Raw genomic sequence first — 18,550 nt, 5'->3', positions numbered from 1 at the left:
TTGGCCCATTTGTTGATTGGGTTATTTGTTATCTTATTGTCTAATTTTTTGAGTTCTTTGTATACTCTGGATATTAGGGCTCTATCTGAAGTGTGAGGAGTAAAGATTTGTTCCCAGGATGTAGGCTCCCTGTTTACCTCTCTTATTGTTTCTTTTGCTGAGAAAAAACTTTTTAGTTTGAGTAAGTCCCATTTGTTGATTCTAGTTGTTAACTCTTGCGCTATGGGTGTCCTATTGAGGAATTTGGAGCCTGACCCCACAGTATGTAGATCATAGCCAACTTTTTCTTCTATCAGACGCCGTGTCTCTGATTTAATATCCAGCTCCTTGATCCATTTTGAATTAACTTTTGTGCATGGCGAGAGAAAGGGATTCAGTTTCATTTTGATGCAAATGGATTTCCAGTTTTCCCAGCACCATTTGTTGAAGATGCTATCCTTCCTCCATTGTATGCTTTTAGCCCCTTTATCAAATATAAGATAGTTGTAGTTTTATGGATTGGTTACTGTGTCCTCTATTCTGTACCATTGGTCCACCCGCCTGTTTTGGTACCAGTACCATGCTGTTTTTGTTACCATTGCTCTGTAGTATAGTTTGAAGTCTGGATACCAACAATATTAAGAAGCAATTTTCTGTCTGAAAAGGGGCTTTGTTGAGACAGTGAAAACCAAATAACTCATTAAAGAGGTTTAACCTCCAAAATAACTGCGAATGCTTTTGAATCCTAAGCAGACCCGGTTGTAGGCTGGTCGTGTTATTCCTGTGATTAATTGACATTGTGGTAAACAGCACATTCTCTAACATTATTAAATGCATCGAATATTTTGTTCTTTTTCTTTCTTTTTGATCATAAGAGCAGCCAAGAGAAGGGAGTCATACAAGAGTCTTTTTATTGCTTCTGTTCTTAAGGGAGGGCCTCTCCTACCTGGGGAGCTTGTAAAACTTCCAGGGTCCTACCTCCCAGAGATTTCGATTCAAAAGATAAAGAGAGGGTCCCACAAATCTGCATACTTAACAAATATAGCAGAGGATCAAGATGCAGGTTGTTTGAGCATCACATTTTAACATGAAAACTCCAAACAACAACAATAAAATTTTTCTCCAAACCTTTTCTAGCATCAAAACTTGTTCCTGGTCTCAAACCCTTGGGCCTTTTCATGCTATGAGAGGCTTCACCTTCAGGCTCAAAAAAGTGAGAGCTGGGGACCTAGGCCAGCTGGAGTTTCTTATAGCCCACAGGGGGAAGATGATTTGAGAACATCAATTAGGTATGACACACACCTGTCCCAATGTCTCCTTGCAATGACAGTTTTTGTGGAAGTCCCAATTCCTTAATGGCTACTGTGTGGAATGTTCACAGAATTTAGAGCCCACATTTTTGTTGGAAACTCCCTTCTGAGTCCAATGAAACTCCTCAGCCTTTCCCTTTGCTGGGTAGGAACACCTGCTAAATTCCCTCTCCCTACCCCATCCCTGACAAGGCCACTTTAAACAGTGGGGTTGAGGTCCCTGAAGTTCCAAGACTAGTCCTGACAGGAACAGAGCAATGATATGCACAGGAGCCAGTCCTTAAGATCTGCAAGGAAACAGTTGGCTCACCTCCCCCTACATCTGTGCCATCTGCAAGAATGTGCGTAACAGGTATATTGTTTTTGGATAATTCTACAGGCCAATCTTAAAGTGAATGCTTGTAGGGAGCTGTCAACATGAAACTAGTATTAGCCTATAAAGGTCAGTTGGGGGTGGTTTAAATAAAGGCATTTGTTTGGAGTTGTACAGAATAATGGAACTCTTAAGTGAGAAGTCAAAATAGCAGATAGTGCTGGCTGTTGGCAGCTCACCGTGCCGTTAACCTTTCATGTGAAGTCATTGGAGGAGAGATGAATTATGTTTCTTGGGTGGATTTTTTTTTAAAGAAGGTGGGTGGCAACAGGGATCTATTTTTATTGAAAAGGCTTGGGAAGTGTAGTGAAATGGCTATGTGTTTGCAAGCAGGTCTTTCTTATTACTTGACAAGGTATGAATAATTGGAGGCAGAAGAATCAGTAGTTCTGCCTCATTGCTGTGCCACTTTGCTGGATGTGCTTTATAATATTTGGGCAAGTTTGCCATTATCCTTGTGTCTTAATTCCTCACATATTTAAATATGATTTAACACCTCATGGCTTGATAGGATTTCCTCAAATGTTGGCAGATTGCTTTATAGGTTCAGATGTGCAAAGGGAAAGTAATGCAATTTATTAATTATGCATTGCCATTAATATGCATTTTTAAAACTGTCAAGTGATCAGCTATAGGAGGCGTGTGAGAGAAGGGCTGTTAAAACAGCAGCAGTTGTTGCTCTAGAGAAGGTTCATTGCTGGTTTACCCATCACCTTGTAAAGGAATGTGTGTTGTAGCTTTAAAGCCGTATTTGATAAAAATGGGGTTCTGGGTGACAGAGTTGTTTACAGTTCCCCTGTTTTTTTGGAGAGTGTAGGCTATCATGCTGTGATTGACTTTCAAAAGAGTGGGTCCTATGTACAAGGTATAGAGATCACATTTCATGAAAGGAAGTGTTAATCCATTCTATTTTCAAAATCTGACTTTAATAGGGGTTAGCTGGGTATCATGAGAAAGATCCATTGAACTCTGGGTCTCAGTTTTTCTCCCTATAGAATGGGGGACTATGGTTGTTCAGTGTCCTCTTTTGCCCATGTCACTTCCCCCGGGGATGCTATTTTGACATTAGGAAAGAAGCAAGTAACAGAGGGAGCAGGTCGCTTTGCAGCGTCTGACCTAAGCTGGCACTCAGCGCTTTGGGCTGCAGGGGAGCCCAGGTAGAGAAGGGAAAGTGCCCAGATAGAGGTGCTGAAAGGCAGCGAGGCTCTGTGGGAACATGGGCAGGAAATGACCAGAAATGAAGCTGTGGTCTCCATAGGCAGGACGTGTCCACCTTCTTTCTCTGTCTTCTCAGTTGGCTTCCTCCACTAGGTTCAATATGGCCTCTGTCCTGTCAATATCCATGTGGTCTCGCCCTCACCACTGTCCATCCATAGATGCTGACTCACTGCCTTCGTTTACCAAGTATTAGTGAGTACCTACTGTGCTCAGGCTTGATTTCAAGCCCTACCACCTAGTGGGAGGTTGGACAATGATCAGGTAAACAAGTAAACAAATCAGGGAACAACTCCCTTTCAGCTGTTGATAAGTGCAGAAAAAGTGATGCAAGGAAAGGGAATACAGTGTGATAGGGATGAGGGATGTCATGTCACTTCAAAGGAAGGGGTTCAAGGAGATTTACATAGGCCTGAATGACAAGCAGAGCCAGCAACACATAGATCTGGGGAAGTCACCTCCAGGCAAAGGGATCAGTGTGCATCAAGTCCCTGAGTCAGGCAGGACAGTGGTGTGTTGGGGGGACCGCTGCAAGCCACAGTGGCTGGAGTACAATGCCTGACAGGCTGAGTGGTAGGATTTGAGGTCCGAGAGAGGAGAAGTAGCTCCCAAACTGACAAAGGGACTTGTGTGGTCAAGAATTTGGACCTCCCCCCCCCCCTCCGCCCAAGATGAAATGGTGAGCCAATGATCAGAAGGATCTTAAATTGGTAAGTTCTAGGATCTGATCCACATTTTTAAAAGAACACTGTGTGAGAAAAGGTTGCAGAGGGCAAGAGTAGAAGCATGGCGACCAGGTAGGAAATGACTGCAGTAATCCCATGGGAGATGAAAGTGCCTTGGGTCAGGGTGGTGGCCATGAAATTGGTTTGAAGTGGCCATTTAGGGATATTACAAAGTTTGCAGGTGAGTCCAATGTGGGAGTGTTGAGAAAGAGTGATTGAGACAGATGACTAAGGTTTTCCAGAGGAACTGGCTATTCAGTTTGCCGACAAGGGGAAGATTAGGAAAGGGAATTAAATTTATGTTCTTAACGTGTGAAATTTTGAGATGCCTGCTAGACAACCAGATGGAGATGTCAACAGCTGCTTGGATACTTGAATCTGGAACAAGGAACGGGGATCAGGGTTGGGCATTAGTTAATTCTAGCCAGGGTCTAACTATGATGACCAAATGAGAGTGTTTATAGGGCAGAGAGTAGTCCTATGACCACCCCTTAGGGTACTCCAACCTAGAAGACCCTCATGCCTGCAAAAAAGACTGAGGAGGGGTAGTCAGTGAAGGAAGAGGTCCAGAACCAGAGAAAGCGGATCCAATGGATATCTTGCCCACCAAGGTTCAGGTTTGCTTTGTCCCCTTGACCCAATCAGTAATAACTAAGGGAAATGTGGATATGAGGCTACTTTCTAGAGTGTTTTCGTGGGGAGGAGACAGGATCAGATTACATGAGAAGGGGAGGGGACAGTTCAGGTATCATGAAACCTAAAATATAGTTGAAATGTTACTGACAGACTCTTAAGGACATTACCCCTATACCTTCTTTTAATTTACCTCATCTTTGCAGATTTTTGATTAATTCTATCTCACCTTTTACTTTCCAAAGGAGCTTAGAGGCTCTTGGTACCCACAATACCAGGATTTTTCCCCACTTTTCTTAAAAAAATAAAAAATTCCTATCCTTGTTTATATACCCAGCCCAGTTTTTATATCCCAAACATCTTTTTATCTATGTGGAAGCATCATAGGATGTTGATATGGTTTAGATATGAGGGGTCCCCCTAAAACGCATGTGTGAGACTATGCAAGAAAGTTTAGAGGTGACATGACTGGGTTTTGAGACGTTTAACCTAATAAGTTCATTAATCTCTTGATAGGTGAACTGGGTGGTAACTTTAGGCAGGTAGAGTGTGTCTGGGAAAGATGGGTCATGGGGGTGTCACTGTGTGCCTTTGGGATATATATTTTGTTTATGGTGAGGAGAGCTCTTTCTCTGCTTCTTGGTTCCATGTCCTAAGCTACTTTCTTCCACCATGATGTTCTGCCTCACCTTGGGCCCAGAGCAACAGAGTCAGCCATCTATGGACTGAGACTTCTGAAACCATAGGCCCCTGCATAAACTTTTCCTCCTATAATTGCTTTTTCAGGTCTTTTGGTTACAGTGGTGAAAAAGGTGACTAAAGCATCTGGGTGCCCACCATATTCAGTATTCTTCCAGGCAGTGGTTGAAATGATATGCTCAACTTGACAAGTTCTGTCAGAATGAACCTTTCACCCTAATAGTGCTAAGTCATTCTGAGGGGTTCCCATGAACAATTCCCCTCAACAGAGGGATGGGAAAAAAGAGGGAACTTTCTTAATTTGGGGTATGTTGACTAGAGACTGCATGATTTTAGGACGGCTCTGAAAGGGAAAGGTGTGTTTGGGGAAGATGGTACAACATTGCTTCACCCCATTTCCTGGCCTCAGATAGAATTCTCAATCCTGGCCAGCAGGTCACTGAGCAGATGAGAGCTGTAGGTGGGTCAGGGTGGTGGCCATGAAATTGGTGAGAAGTGGCCATTTAGGGATATGTGTAGGTGATAAGTGTAGGTAACTGTACAATTTCATCATAATGAGAAAAGCAACTTAAAGTGATTTACACTTTATCATTCCAAAAGGAAGGCATTTCATTCATTTTATGTCATTATAGTTAACCTGGTTACCAGTATTTTAGGTACAAGCTTAAAAATACTCAGAGCTTTCTTCAGCCCACAGTTCTCTCAGATAGCACAGGTATTATTTTGTGTTAATTCCTGTATTAGCCAGATTTTTGTTGCTGTGGCTAAAATATCTGAGAAAAATGACTTAGAGGAGGGATTTTTTTTTTTTTTTGCACACAGTTTCAGATAATCCATAGTTGGCTGGCTCCATGGGTTGGGGCTGAAATGAAGCAGAACATCATGGTGGAAGGGTGTGGTAGAGGAAAGCTTCTCACCTCATGGTAGTTGGGAACCAAGAGAGAAAGAAGGAGGAAAGGGCCAGGGACAAGGTATATCTTTTCAGGGTACTACCCCCAGTGACCTACTCCCTCCAGCTAGACCCACTGCCTACATTTTCTACCACCTCACAATAGTGCCATCAAATTACCAGAGACTTGAGTGGTGAGTAGATACCAGGTTGTACCTAGGGTACCATCTACCTATTGCTTTACCCTCTGTCTTAGTGCCACCATAGTCTCAGAGTCCTGACGAACAGAGCAGGTGTTGGTGAGAACTGGACCTCCACATCAGATGGCTGGAAGGTGGTTCCCACAGACCAGCTTCAGGCTCTCTACATTTCAAGCGTGGTCTCTCCTCTGCTCCCACATCCTTCCCATGATGGGCACCAGTAGATTAATCCACCCATGAGGATTAATCCACCTCATGATCCAAATCCCCACCTCTAAACATTGCTGTACTGGGGACCAAGTCTTCAACACACAGGTCTTTGGGGGATACTTCATATCAAAACCATAATAATTTCCATGATTCTCCTTGTGTTGAAGGGATGTATCCTAGCTGGAGGCTCAATTTGAGCTTCTCCTTCTCACATATAAACTGTGGATAATGGAGTTGACCTTTCTCTCTCTCTGATGATTGAGTTTTAATGACCTTGAAATGGTAGGTGGCTGCAAAAATCTGATTCTGTTTCCCATTCTTTCAGCTTTAGTGTTAGGGAGGCATTCAGTTACAACCAGGAAAGATCACTAGGCTAGCACCTTCCTGGAGAGAATGAGACTGATTTCCCTCATCTGCACATCTCTATGATTGCTCATTAGCTTGATTTGGAGTCTAATAGTAATGCACCCATTTTCTTGCAGCAGAATATTTTACAATTATAAAGACATTTCAAAAACTGAGGAAAGAAAGAGGCAAAACCTCTCAGATTTTTCCTAATAAACTCAACTTTTTTCTTTTCATATTCCTTTTTGGCCTGTATACTATATATAGGTATCTTTAGAATTTGAATTATAGTATATATAAGCTTGTATATCCCTGAATAGTTTTTAAAAACGATTTAATTATTTTATTATTTTTTTTCCATGAACTATTCCACAGATTAGAATGACCATGATTGATTGATTGTTCTCTTCCTTGGTGGCATGTATTCTTTCCAGTTTTTGGTACTTGGTCACTGCAGGGCTTTTGCCTTTCTTTGGTGTTATTCCTTAAGGATAAAGTCCCAGGGATGGGATGTAGGTAGGGTTGCCAGATTAAACAGGGGATGTCCAGTTAAATTTGAATTTCAGATAAATCATGAATGCTTTTTTTAGTATAAGACTGTCTCATACAATGTTCAGTGCATAGTTGTACTAAAAAACACGTACATTTTTACTCGAAGTTCAAATTTAACTGGATGTCTAGTACTTGTATTTGTGAAGTCAGGCAACCCTAATTTTGGGCCAACATATAGAAACACCTTCCTGAGTCTTGATTCACATTGTTAACTTCTCTTAAGATTCTATTACTGGGGCTGGGTCTGTGGCTCAGTGGTAGAGTGCTTGCCTGGGATGTGTGAGGCACTGAGTTCGATTTTCAGCACCATATAAAAAGGAATGAATAAAATAATAGTATAAAAAAGATTCTATTATGGAACTTCTGTTCTTCAAGAATACAAGTTCCCTGGATTAGACAAAGGGGAATGAAGGGACGGGAGAGGGAATGGGAATAGGAAAGACAGTAAAATGAATCGGATGTAACTTTCCTGTGTTCATATATGAATACCCAACCAGTGAAACTCCACATTATGTACAACCTTAAGATTTGGAAGTTATACTTTATGTATGTATAATATATCAAAATATACTCTTATGTATATCTAAAAAGAACAAATAAAAAATAACGACAAAAAAGATTCTATTATTGATTTAAATAGAGGAAAATTTTCAGAAGGGAGAATTATAAAGGAGAAAAGGGAATCCCTATAATGTTCAATAAGCAATTATCCAGGATATTATACTTTTAATTTTAGCATACTTACATAATCTTGTAATATTATATAAATATGTAATATCATACATGAATTCCTAGACACATGAGAGAGCATTTTCTTGTGGTAACATTTACCCTGTTTACATTTTCATTGGTGTAACTCACTGTGAGTTGCCTATTTATTAGGTGTCCCTCTTTCTTATGAACCTGCTTTTGTTCAGGGTAGCAATAGGCCCAGTTGAAAACTCCATTTCTCAGCCTACCTTCTAGGTAAAGGTGGACACAGGGCATCATTCTGATGAATAAAAAAATAAGCAGAGGTTTGTGATGCTGCCTCTTCCCTCTTCCTTTGTTTTGCCTGAGATTCAGCCAAGATGCATGGAGGTATGGCAGCCATCTGACATTGTGGAGAAGAGCTGTGGCTCTTAAATTCCAGCATGCAATGTTATTTTTAGGTGCTTGGAGTTTGTGAGTAAAATTGTATTAAGGAGTGAGAATGAGGACTTAAGTGAGTGGGTGGTGGTCTTTCCCCAGGAAACTGATATTCTTGGTCAGTTTGAAGATTCATGGGATTGTGAAGTGGAAGCCCATAAAGAATGCCCTTTCAGCTGTTGATAAGTGCAGAAAAAGGAACGATACTGTTATAAAATATGGTTCAGAACTGAATGTGATTAAAAGACCATCTACAGTTATTAAAAGACCATCATTTTAGTTGATTACATATATTTTTACAAACTCATTCATTCTTTATAGAAAGAAATAGGTATAAACCCACATTTATAAAAATAATAAATATTTTGTGGAAATACATACGCCCACAGGAGAAGGTTGAGGATTTCCCTAGAATGGATGTGAGAACTGCTGATAAAGTGCAGTCAGGGTTGATGGCTGTGAGCCTAATTCCTGAGACTCAAAGACCAGTGTGTGGGGGGAATATCTATCTATCAATCTATCTATCTATATCTATCTATCTATCTATCTATCTATCTATCTATCTATCTATCTGGTTTGGATTTGGGGCACAAATCCAAACCAGTATTAAGATCTCAAAGGAAGTAAATGTGACAAGAGGAGGTTAGGTCAACTCCAAGGGGTTCAGCATCAGTCCCTGACACTCAGGTCAGGGACTTCTGAAATAAGAAGCTAAAGTCATGGAGAGTTTTACAGATTCTAGGAGTTTCCCCAGATATATGGACCAGCAATAGAGAAATAACCATGGATATATGATTTAGATGTGCCAAAAACTCACGCGTGAGACAGTCCAGGAAGTTTGGAGGAGAAATGATCGCCTTAGCCTAATCCGTGAGTTAATCCCTGAAGGGGTTAACTGAAGTGGGAGGGTGTGGCTGGAGGAGGTGGGAATTGGGGCGTAGCTTGGGGTATATATTTGTGTCTGGAGTGGAGTCTCTCTGCTTTCTGATCACTATGATGTGAGCTGACCCCTTCTGCCCATTCTCCTGCCATGATGTTCAGCCTCGAATGGAGTCGGCCTTCCATGGACTGAGATCTCTGAAACCGTGAGTCCTCAAATAAACCTTTCCTCCTCTACAGTTGTTCAGGTCAGAACCTTTAGTTACAGCATGGAAAAAGTTGACTAAAACACAGGCTGTACTTCGGGTGCCAACTACCCAATTGCTTAACCCTCTGCCTTGGTACCACCACAGTCCCAGAGTCCTAAAAGACTGAGTGCAGATGTTGGTGAGAAGGGTGACTGGTTAATAGTGATTAAAAAGCCTTTTTTGTGAGTCAGTACATCTTGACTTACAAGGGTTACCACGAGTGTGTTGGACTCTTGCACGTCCTGGTTTGTGGTTCCCCGTTCCTGGATACCACACTGGTGTTTGGTTTGGGTTCATCATATTCTTCCATAAGACTCTGCATTTCAACCTCATTTCTCCTCAACTACCCACATCCTTCCATGCTGGCGCCTTAGGACTTGCTCAAGTCCCCCGCATGGTCCCTCTGGTTAATGACACTAGGTGAGTCAGCACCGTGGGTGTTGGGAATATTCCTCAAAGCTGTATCCATCCTGAAACATCCAGCAATCACTCAACAACAATTGGAAATGATCACCAACCTCATTAATGTGTCCTGTGAAGTCCCAAACTCAATATGTCCCAACTCAACTGCCTCATATCCAGATCCCCAAATTTTTCAGGGCAACCCTGATGTCGTGATGGAGGAAAAGTTGTGGAAGAAAGAGGCAATGGTTCCAACCAATTGCTGTTAAAATATCTTATGCAAATTTTTTTTAAAGAATGATATAGGTACATTCTTAGGGCTCTTCCTGAGCCCTCAAAAGGGGTCCTGAAGCCTGAGCATGTGTAGCTTATGGTAATCCCATCTTTGTACACTGCTTTCAAGAGACATCCATGCAGCACTTCTGACACGCTTTGGTCTAATTTATTTGCTGCCTAACAATTTGAGGGAAATAGAGTATTTATATATTTTTTTTAATTTGTTTTAAAGTTTAGTGAATTTTCGCTATTATAAAAACAATGAAAACCTAGAAAAAACTTTTTTTACTATAATCCTGACATTTGGTGTAATTTTATTCAGATAATCTTTTCTTTTTTGACCTCTATTTTATTCATTTGTTTCTGTGTGGTGCTGAGAATCGAACTCAGTGCTTCACACATGCTAGGCAAGAGCCCTAACATTGAGCCACAACCCTAGCCCCTGGATAATTTTTATATGTGTGTGTATTCCTTTTTTTTTTTTTTTGCTCCCAAACAGGAACATTATTTTGAATATTAGATTTAGGGTGTGTTTTCACCAATATCATTTTTATGTACAAGAGGGTAATTTTCTAAATAACTGTATAATATTTTAAAATTCCTTATTATTAGACATTTGGATCATTTTTTGTATTATAAATGAGATGGGGCAAGCTTCTTTTACGTGTATCTTTTTGTACATTTTTCATTATGCGCATAACAAATTCCTAAAAGTGAAAATACTGAGATATGAAATATGTGAAAATTTTCATACATACAGAGAAGTTGCTCTGCAGAAAGTCAGTATGGATTTATACTTCTGAAACAAATGTGCACGAGCATGTTCCTGAAGCCAGAAGCAAGTACTATTATTTTAAAAATCTGTGGTTTTCATGCTTATTTCTCTGACATTGTGATGCTGAACACTTTCTTACATGTATTTTGTCTTTGTAGGCCTTCTGTAAATTGTTAGTTTATGTCCTTGGACAGGAGTTATTTCATTGGATAGTTTTAAATTAAGGTAATGCATTTCCCCAGATGCATGAACCTTATTATAAGTATCACATTACCATGATTATTTTGCTTTCTTTTCCTTGCCTGCTCTTTTGCTGACTTTCTTCTTCTCCCTAAAGAGAGAAATGCCCCTAAGAGCTGCTCTTGACCCCTATTTTTTCCTTATCTCTTAGGCTGAATCATTGGAAACTGCCATTTTTAGAAGGTTGAAAAATGGCTGAATATCAGACAATTCTGTGATTAAACCTGCTATATTTCTCTTGGCAGCCTGATTTAATTTCCTTCTCCCCCTAGATCCAAACCTTTTCCCTCTTTCAAGGGTATTTTTTTATGTGATACTTTTACTGATTTCTGCTTGCTCTCTGTCCTTTGTGACCATCTCAGAATCTTCCATCATTCCAATTGTCTTTTATATGCACATCTTTCCTGTAACTTCTCCTACCATCTGGTTATATCTATACTTTCTTTTACCTCGAGGTATCATTTACCTATAGTAGAATTTAAAACTCTTAACTGTACAACTTGGTGAATTTTTACATATGTCTGTTTCCATGGAACAGCCCCTTGGTTTAAGGCACCAAGCATTTTCATCACCCTTGAGAACACCTTGGTGCTCTTTGCCAGTTAATCACCAAAGCTGGCTCCCAAAGGTAATGGTTATTTCCTGTCACCATAGGTTATTCTTCATGTCTTTGAACTTCAAATGATTGAAAGCTTTTCTCAGTGTAGTGCTTTGAAATGATATCTATGCAGTTGTGTATTTTTTTCTTGCTATGCTGAATTCCAGTGTATCAATATTTAAAGTTTAAGTCTTTAGAACTGTTGATGGATATTTGGATATAAAGATGCTGTAAACATGTTGAACCAATCCTTTGTTCTTATGGGCATCCAATCCCTGAATGGATTACTGGCTTATAGAAAAGGCACATATTTAACATTAGTAGCAACCCCCAGTTTTTCTGAAGGTGCTATTCTATTTTATGCTCTCATCAGAAATCTATGAGAATTGATCTTGCCAAAATTTGATTGTATACATATTTTTCCATTCTAGTTTATGTTGTTTTTGTCAGATTTTTTTTTTTTTTTTGGTCACTGTGACCAAAAGACTTGACAAGAACAAATTTTCGAGGAGGACATGTTTATTTGGGGTTCATGGTTTCAGAGGTCTTTGTCCATAGATGGCCCACTCTGTTGCTTTGGGCTCCAGTGAAGCAGAATAACATGGTGGAAAGATGTGGAGCAGGAAAGTAGCTTAGGTTGTGGAACCAGGAAGCAGAGAGAGTTCCTCACAGGGACAAAATAGATACCCCAAGGCACACCTCCAATGATCCAACTCCTCCAGCCACATCCTGCCTGCTTACAGTTACCACCCAGTTATCCATTCCAGTGGATTAATGTACTGATTAGGTTAAGGCTCTCATTACCCAATCATTTCACCTCTACATTTGCTTGCATTGTCTCACACATGAGCTTTTGGGGATACTGCGTCTAAACCATAACATATGTGTAGTGATATCTCATTGTGATCCCGAGGAAATATGTTGCTTTATCTCCCTAATTATTTTTTACAACTATTATTCCTTTGACTTTATTTATTTATTTATTTACTTACTTACTTATTTATTTTTGGTACCAGGGATTGAACTCAAGGACGCTTGACCACTGAATCACGTCCCTAGCCCTATTTTGTATTTTATTTAGAGACAAGGTCTCACTGAATTGCTTAGCGCCTCACTTTTGCTGAGGCTGGCTTTGAACTCGCGATCCTCTTGCCTCAGCCTCCTGAGTCACTGGGATTACAGGCATGAGCCACTGTGTTCAGCTCACTACTCTTTTTGTGTGTGTGTGTGTGTGTGTGTGTGTGTGTGTGTGTATGTGTGGTGCTGGGGATTGAATCCAGGGCCTTGTGCACGCAAGGCAAGCACTCTACTGAGCTATATCCCTAGCCCTCCCTACTCATTTTTTATTTGACTGTCTTATAAAGTGCCTCTTTAAGTATTTTGCCCATTGTCGGTTAGTGATTGTCTTATAAAGTGCCTCTTTAAGTATTTTGCCCATTGTCAGTGTAGTTTTATGATAAGTCTTGATGTCTGGAAAGACCTCTGTTTTGTTTAAGTCTTTAAGACCTCTATTTTCTTTCTTTTTTTTTTTTTTTCAAAATTGCTTGGCAATTTTAGGTCCTTTGAATTTCTGCAGAAATTTCAGAATAAGCTAGTCATTTAAAAAAAAAAAGAACCTTCTGGGATTTTTGACTGTGACTTTGTTGAATGGATAGGTTAGTTTGGGACAATTGCTATCTTAACAATATATATATATCTAGATAAATAGATGCAGTGTATATATATATATATATATATATATATATATACACTGCATCTATTTATCTAGGTCTTCTTTCATTATCTCAGCAGTGTTTTCAATGTGGAGGTCTTGTTCTTCTTTTGTTGAGCGTATTACTGTGTATTTGATTTTTTATGTCATTGTAAAATGTTATTGTTTTACAATTCCTTTTTCTGATTGTTAGCGTATATAGGTACAACATATTTTGACATACTAGTTCTGTGTCTTGTTTCCCTTCTTAATTCATATGTTAGATCTTGTAATTGTAGATAAGTTCCTTTGGGTTTTCTAGGTATACTCTTATACCACGTGCTAATAAAGAAGTTTTTCTTCTCCCTTTCCAACATTTGTGCTTTTTATTTCTTTTTTTTCCCCACCAAATGCACAATTGCTGTACATTTCTTTCCTCCCCTTCAGATTGTAAGCTGCCTGAGGGAAAATCCTTTGAGGAAAAAATCCTAGTATGTTGTTTTAAACATGGAAGATAATTAGGAGGATTTAGCTGACCATGTGAATGATGATGAGGAAAATAATGTCATTGAACTGTAATTTACTATTCTATATGATCAGTGAACTGCCACCAAGAAAAAGGCTTTTATTTGATGTCTGGAAAGACCTCTGTTTTCTTTAAGTCTTTAAGACCTCCATTTTCTTTTCTTTTTTTTTTTTTTTTCAAAATTGCTTGGCAATTTTAGGTCCTTTGAATTTCTGCAGAAATTTCAGAACAAAGCTAGTCATTTAAAAAAATGACTTCTGGGATTTTTTTTAAAAAGCTTTTTTAAAAAAAGCCTTTTATTTGTGAATTGGTACATCTTGACTTAGAAGAGTTATTACAGGTGGATTAGGCTCCCATGTGATTCTTCCTGGTTTGTGGTCCCAGTTCCTTGATACTATACTGGTGTTTGGTTAGGGTTCATCCTATTCTTCCATAAGACTCTTGCTAAGCATTTTGATACTTCCAAAATAGCATTGATTGCATTTCCCCAGGATAGCACAGAGCAGATGGATCCTTGGACCTCACTGCCATCAGTCCCAACTCCACAAGCTTCTGTTGCTGTAAAAAAAAAAAAATCTTCATTTTCAATATCACAGCAGTAAAGCCTGGGAAATTTTCAGCTTTCAGCCCTTAAATCCAACTTGTGATGTTATTTTTAGGTGGTTGGAGTTTTTTAGTAAAACCGTATTAAGGAGTGAGAATGAGGACTTAAGTGAGTGGGTGGTGGTCTTTCCCCAGGAAGCTGATATTCTTGCCAGTTTGAAGATTCATGGGACTGTGAAGCGGCAGCCTATAAACTGCAGATGACTCCTAGGCCAGGAAGGAAATCATCAACTGGACTTGCATACCCAGTTTTGCATTTGGTTGCAGTTGCCATTTGTCTTTGATAGATTCCATTGTCCATGTGGCTGGAAGATACATGATGGGTTTGTTTCTAAGGAGGTAATTCCCTTGTTTCTTTGCAAGTACAGATGTGCTGTCAGATGATTATGCATAATCTAGCAGGAATTATTTTAGGCCACAGTGATTGCTCTTTAGCTTTCCCTCCCATTCATTGGTTGATCTTTTTTATCCAGTTGATCCAGCACCAACATGCAAATGTATGTTTTTGCTGTTGAATGAACATGGATCATGTTGAAAAAAGTGACAAGAAACTAATAGAAAAAAAAATCAAAGAATGAGTGCCCTTGTAAATTGGGATTAAATAATAAAATGCAGATGATTACATTTCTAAAAATACACGAATTTCTCAAATATTTTATACATATGTTTCTCTTACTGACATTAATACATGGTCCTATTTTTGTTTGTGTTTTGCAACTATTATTATGGAAAGCTTTTGTTTGTCCCGTGTAAATGCACTTTGTCCAATCACCTGAATTCCTACAACCCAGAAATTAATGTTTGTAATCATTTACGATGAATACAATTATTTCCCAAACTTTAAAACAATTATAAACGCTGTTTGAAATTTTTGTCTTTTGTCAATAATTTTTTTCCTGTTTTTTATTTGTTCTTTTTAGGTATACATGACAGTAGAGTGTATTTTGACATATTATACATACATGGAGTATGACTTATTCTAATTAGGATCCCATTCTTGTGCTTGAACATGACGTGGAGTTACGCTGGTCGTGTATTTATATATGAACACAGGAAAGTTATATCTGATTCATTCTATTGTCTTTTCTATCCCCATTCCCCCCTTCCCTTCATTCCCCTTTGTCTAATCCAAAGAACTTCTGTTCTTCCCTCCCCCTCCCCTTATTGTGTGTTAGCATCCACCTATTAGAGAGAACATTTGGCCTTTGGATTTTTGGAATTATTTCACTTAGCATGATATTCTCCAGCTCCATCCATTAACTGGCAAATGCCATGATTTTGCATTATGATTTATGGCTGAGGAATATTCCATTGTGTATAAATATATACTACATTTTCTATATCCATTTCTATATCCATTCATTTCCATAGCTTGGCTATTGTGAGTTGAAATGCTGTAAATATTGATGTGGCTATGTCATGGTAGTATGCTAATTTTAAGTCCTTTGGGTATAGACTGAGGAGTGGGATAACTGGTCAAATGGTGGTTCCACTCCAAGTTTTCTAAGGGATTTCCACACTGCTTTCCAGAGTGGCTCCATCAATTTGCATTCTAACCAGCAATGAGTGTACCTTTTCCCTCACATCCTCACCAATGTTTATTGTTACTTGTATTCTTGGTAATTGCCATTCTGACTGGAGTGAGATGGAATCTCAGTGTGGTTTTAATTTGCATTTCTCTAATTGCTAGAGATGTTGTACATTTCTTCATATATATGTTGATGGATTATATTTCTTCTTCTGTGAAGTGCCTGTTTAGTGCCTTTGCCCATTTATTGATTGGGTTGTTTGTTTTTTGGGTGTTAAGTTTTTTGAGTTCTTTGTGTAACCTGGAGATTAATGCTCCATCTGAGGTGCAGGTAGCAAAGATTTTCTCCCATTCTGTAGGCTCTCTCTTCATGTTCTTGAGTATTTCCTTTGCCATGAGGAAGATTTTTAGTTTGATACCATTCCCTTTTTTGATTCTTGATTTTACTTCTTGTGCTTTAGGAGTCTTATTGAGAAAATTGGTTCCTAAGCTGACATGATGGAGTTGGGCCTACATTTTCTTTTAGTAGGTGCAGGGTCTCTGATCTAATGCCTAAGTCCTCAGTCCACTTTGAATTTTCTGCAGGGCCACTTAATGATTTATAATGTGGGTATGTTTCCATGCAAGAAATATGGAGCTACTTTAGTTTAGCAGTTATTTAGGATTTGTGTGTATGTGTATAAAATAATTTAAATAACCAGTAATTTGTTGACGAATATCTTTGTAATAGGTTTTGTTTTTGTTTTTATTATAATAAATATCATCACAATGGATATCCTTGTGCATAAATCTTGAACATTTATCTGATTGCTTCTTTGGACAATTCTTAGGAATAGAATTCTAGGACTCAAATTGTGTCTTATATTTTAAAATTCATGCTGAAAATTTCCCTGCAGAAAATCTGAATTAATTTATATTCTTATCAGTCTTAAATTGAGCGTATTTCTTCACCTGCACCATTGCCAACACAATTTATTGTGAATCTCTTAAAAGATTTTTAAAATTTTATTTTTATCCAACAAATGATAATTGTGGGATTGCTGGATCATAAATTTGATTTTTAGCTTTCTGAGGAATCTTCCTACTGTTTTCCATGATGCCTGTATTAATTTTCCTTCCCACTATCAGTGTACAAGGGCTCCCTCTTCTTCATGTCCTTGCTAATGCTTGTAATTGTTCATTTTTTTCGACAGTTGCCATTTTAGCAAGTATGAAGTGTTATGTCATTTGTGGTTTTAATTTGCATTTTCTTGATGATAAGTGATGCTGACATTTCTGCATATACCTATTGGCCATTTGTATGTCTTTTTTTGAGAAATGTCTGTTCAGATTCTTTGCCTATTTTTAAATTGGCTAATTTGTTTTCATGCTGTGGACTTGAATTCCTTATGTATTTTGGATAATAGCCCCTTATCAGATGTATAATCTGAAAATATTGTCTCCCCGCCTATGGATCATCCCTTCTCACTATTATTTCCTTTACTCTACAGAAGCCTTTTAGTTTGATGCAATCCTATTTGTCTATTTTTGCTTTTGTTGCCTGTGCTTTGAGGAATCATATGCATGAAATCATGATCCAGACCATGTCATAGTTTATTGTGAACCTGGACTTGAATATATTTTTGAATTTTTGTAGATTTGTGTCTGCAGGAGAATTGTAAATTAGTCAGGATTCAGTTGGAAAACACAAAAACACACTAGGTAATTATAATAGCAGAGATTTCATACAGGGAGTAGTTCCACAGATGTTGGGAATCTGAAAAGAGCAAAATAAAAAATGCTTAAGTTCTCAGGGGTGGTCAGAGCAAGAAGTAGCCATCTTCCCCAGGGTGGGTGGAAAGAGCTATGGCAGGGCCACTGGAGGAAGGAAAAGGGGACAAGATCCAACCCCTTACACCAGGATGCAGACTTCTTTAAAACAGGGCCTTTTTAGCCCTAAAATGCTATATTAACTGTTGCATCCTTCCAGTTCTGGGTGCAAAGAATATCCTTGATAATTGTTAATGAAATAAGTAAATTGAATTTTTTTCAGTTTACAGTTAAATACCAGATACATGCTATATGTAGCTAATTACAAAACTTATTCTTAAATTTAATACTAACATGTAAGTCTGAGTTATTCATCATTGTGATATTTTACTCTAAACCTTCCTATGGTTGGAAAATCAGTTAACCAATTTATGAGATTTTCTAACTCAGCTGAGCTGATATAATCATCTCAACTAGGTGGAGGTTACTTGATTGATAGTTGAAGAACAATGATATAAAATTAGAGTAACTATGACAATAAAAAAATTTATTTCAAGCTTGAGCCCTGAAACAAAGCAATTATATCTTTAGTGAGACTTTTTTTTTCTGGGTACCAGGGATTAAACTCAGGGGCACTGAGCCCCAGCCCCAGCCCTATTTTGGGCTTAGAGACAGGGTCTAACTGAGTTGCTTAGTGCTTTGCTGTTGCTGAGGCTGGCTTTGAGCTAAAAATCCTCCTGCCTCAGCCTCCCAAGCTGGTGGGATTGCAGGTATATGC

The 18,550-nt window shown here is 38.7% G+C and overlaps 1 protein-coding gene across 3 annotated transcripts in view; it reads left to right on the top strand.

Annotated features, from left to right (window-relative positions):
• The window catches only part of NCALD (neurocalcin delta), a 410,740-nt gene that overhangs the window by 43,120 nt on the left and 349,070 nt on the right, over positions 1–18,550 (top strand). The window lies entirely within an intron of this gene.

This window comes from Spermophilus citellus (genome assembly GCF_964194105.1).
Source record: "Spermophilus citellus genome assembly, chromosome: 14".
NCBI lineage: Eukaryota > Metazoa > Chordata > Mammalia > Rodentia > Sciuridae > Spermophilus > Spermophilus citellus.
Note: the sequence above shows the minus strand (reverse complement) of the source record. Positions and strands in the feature narration are given on the sequence as shown.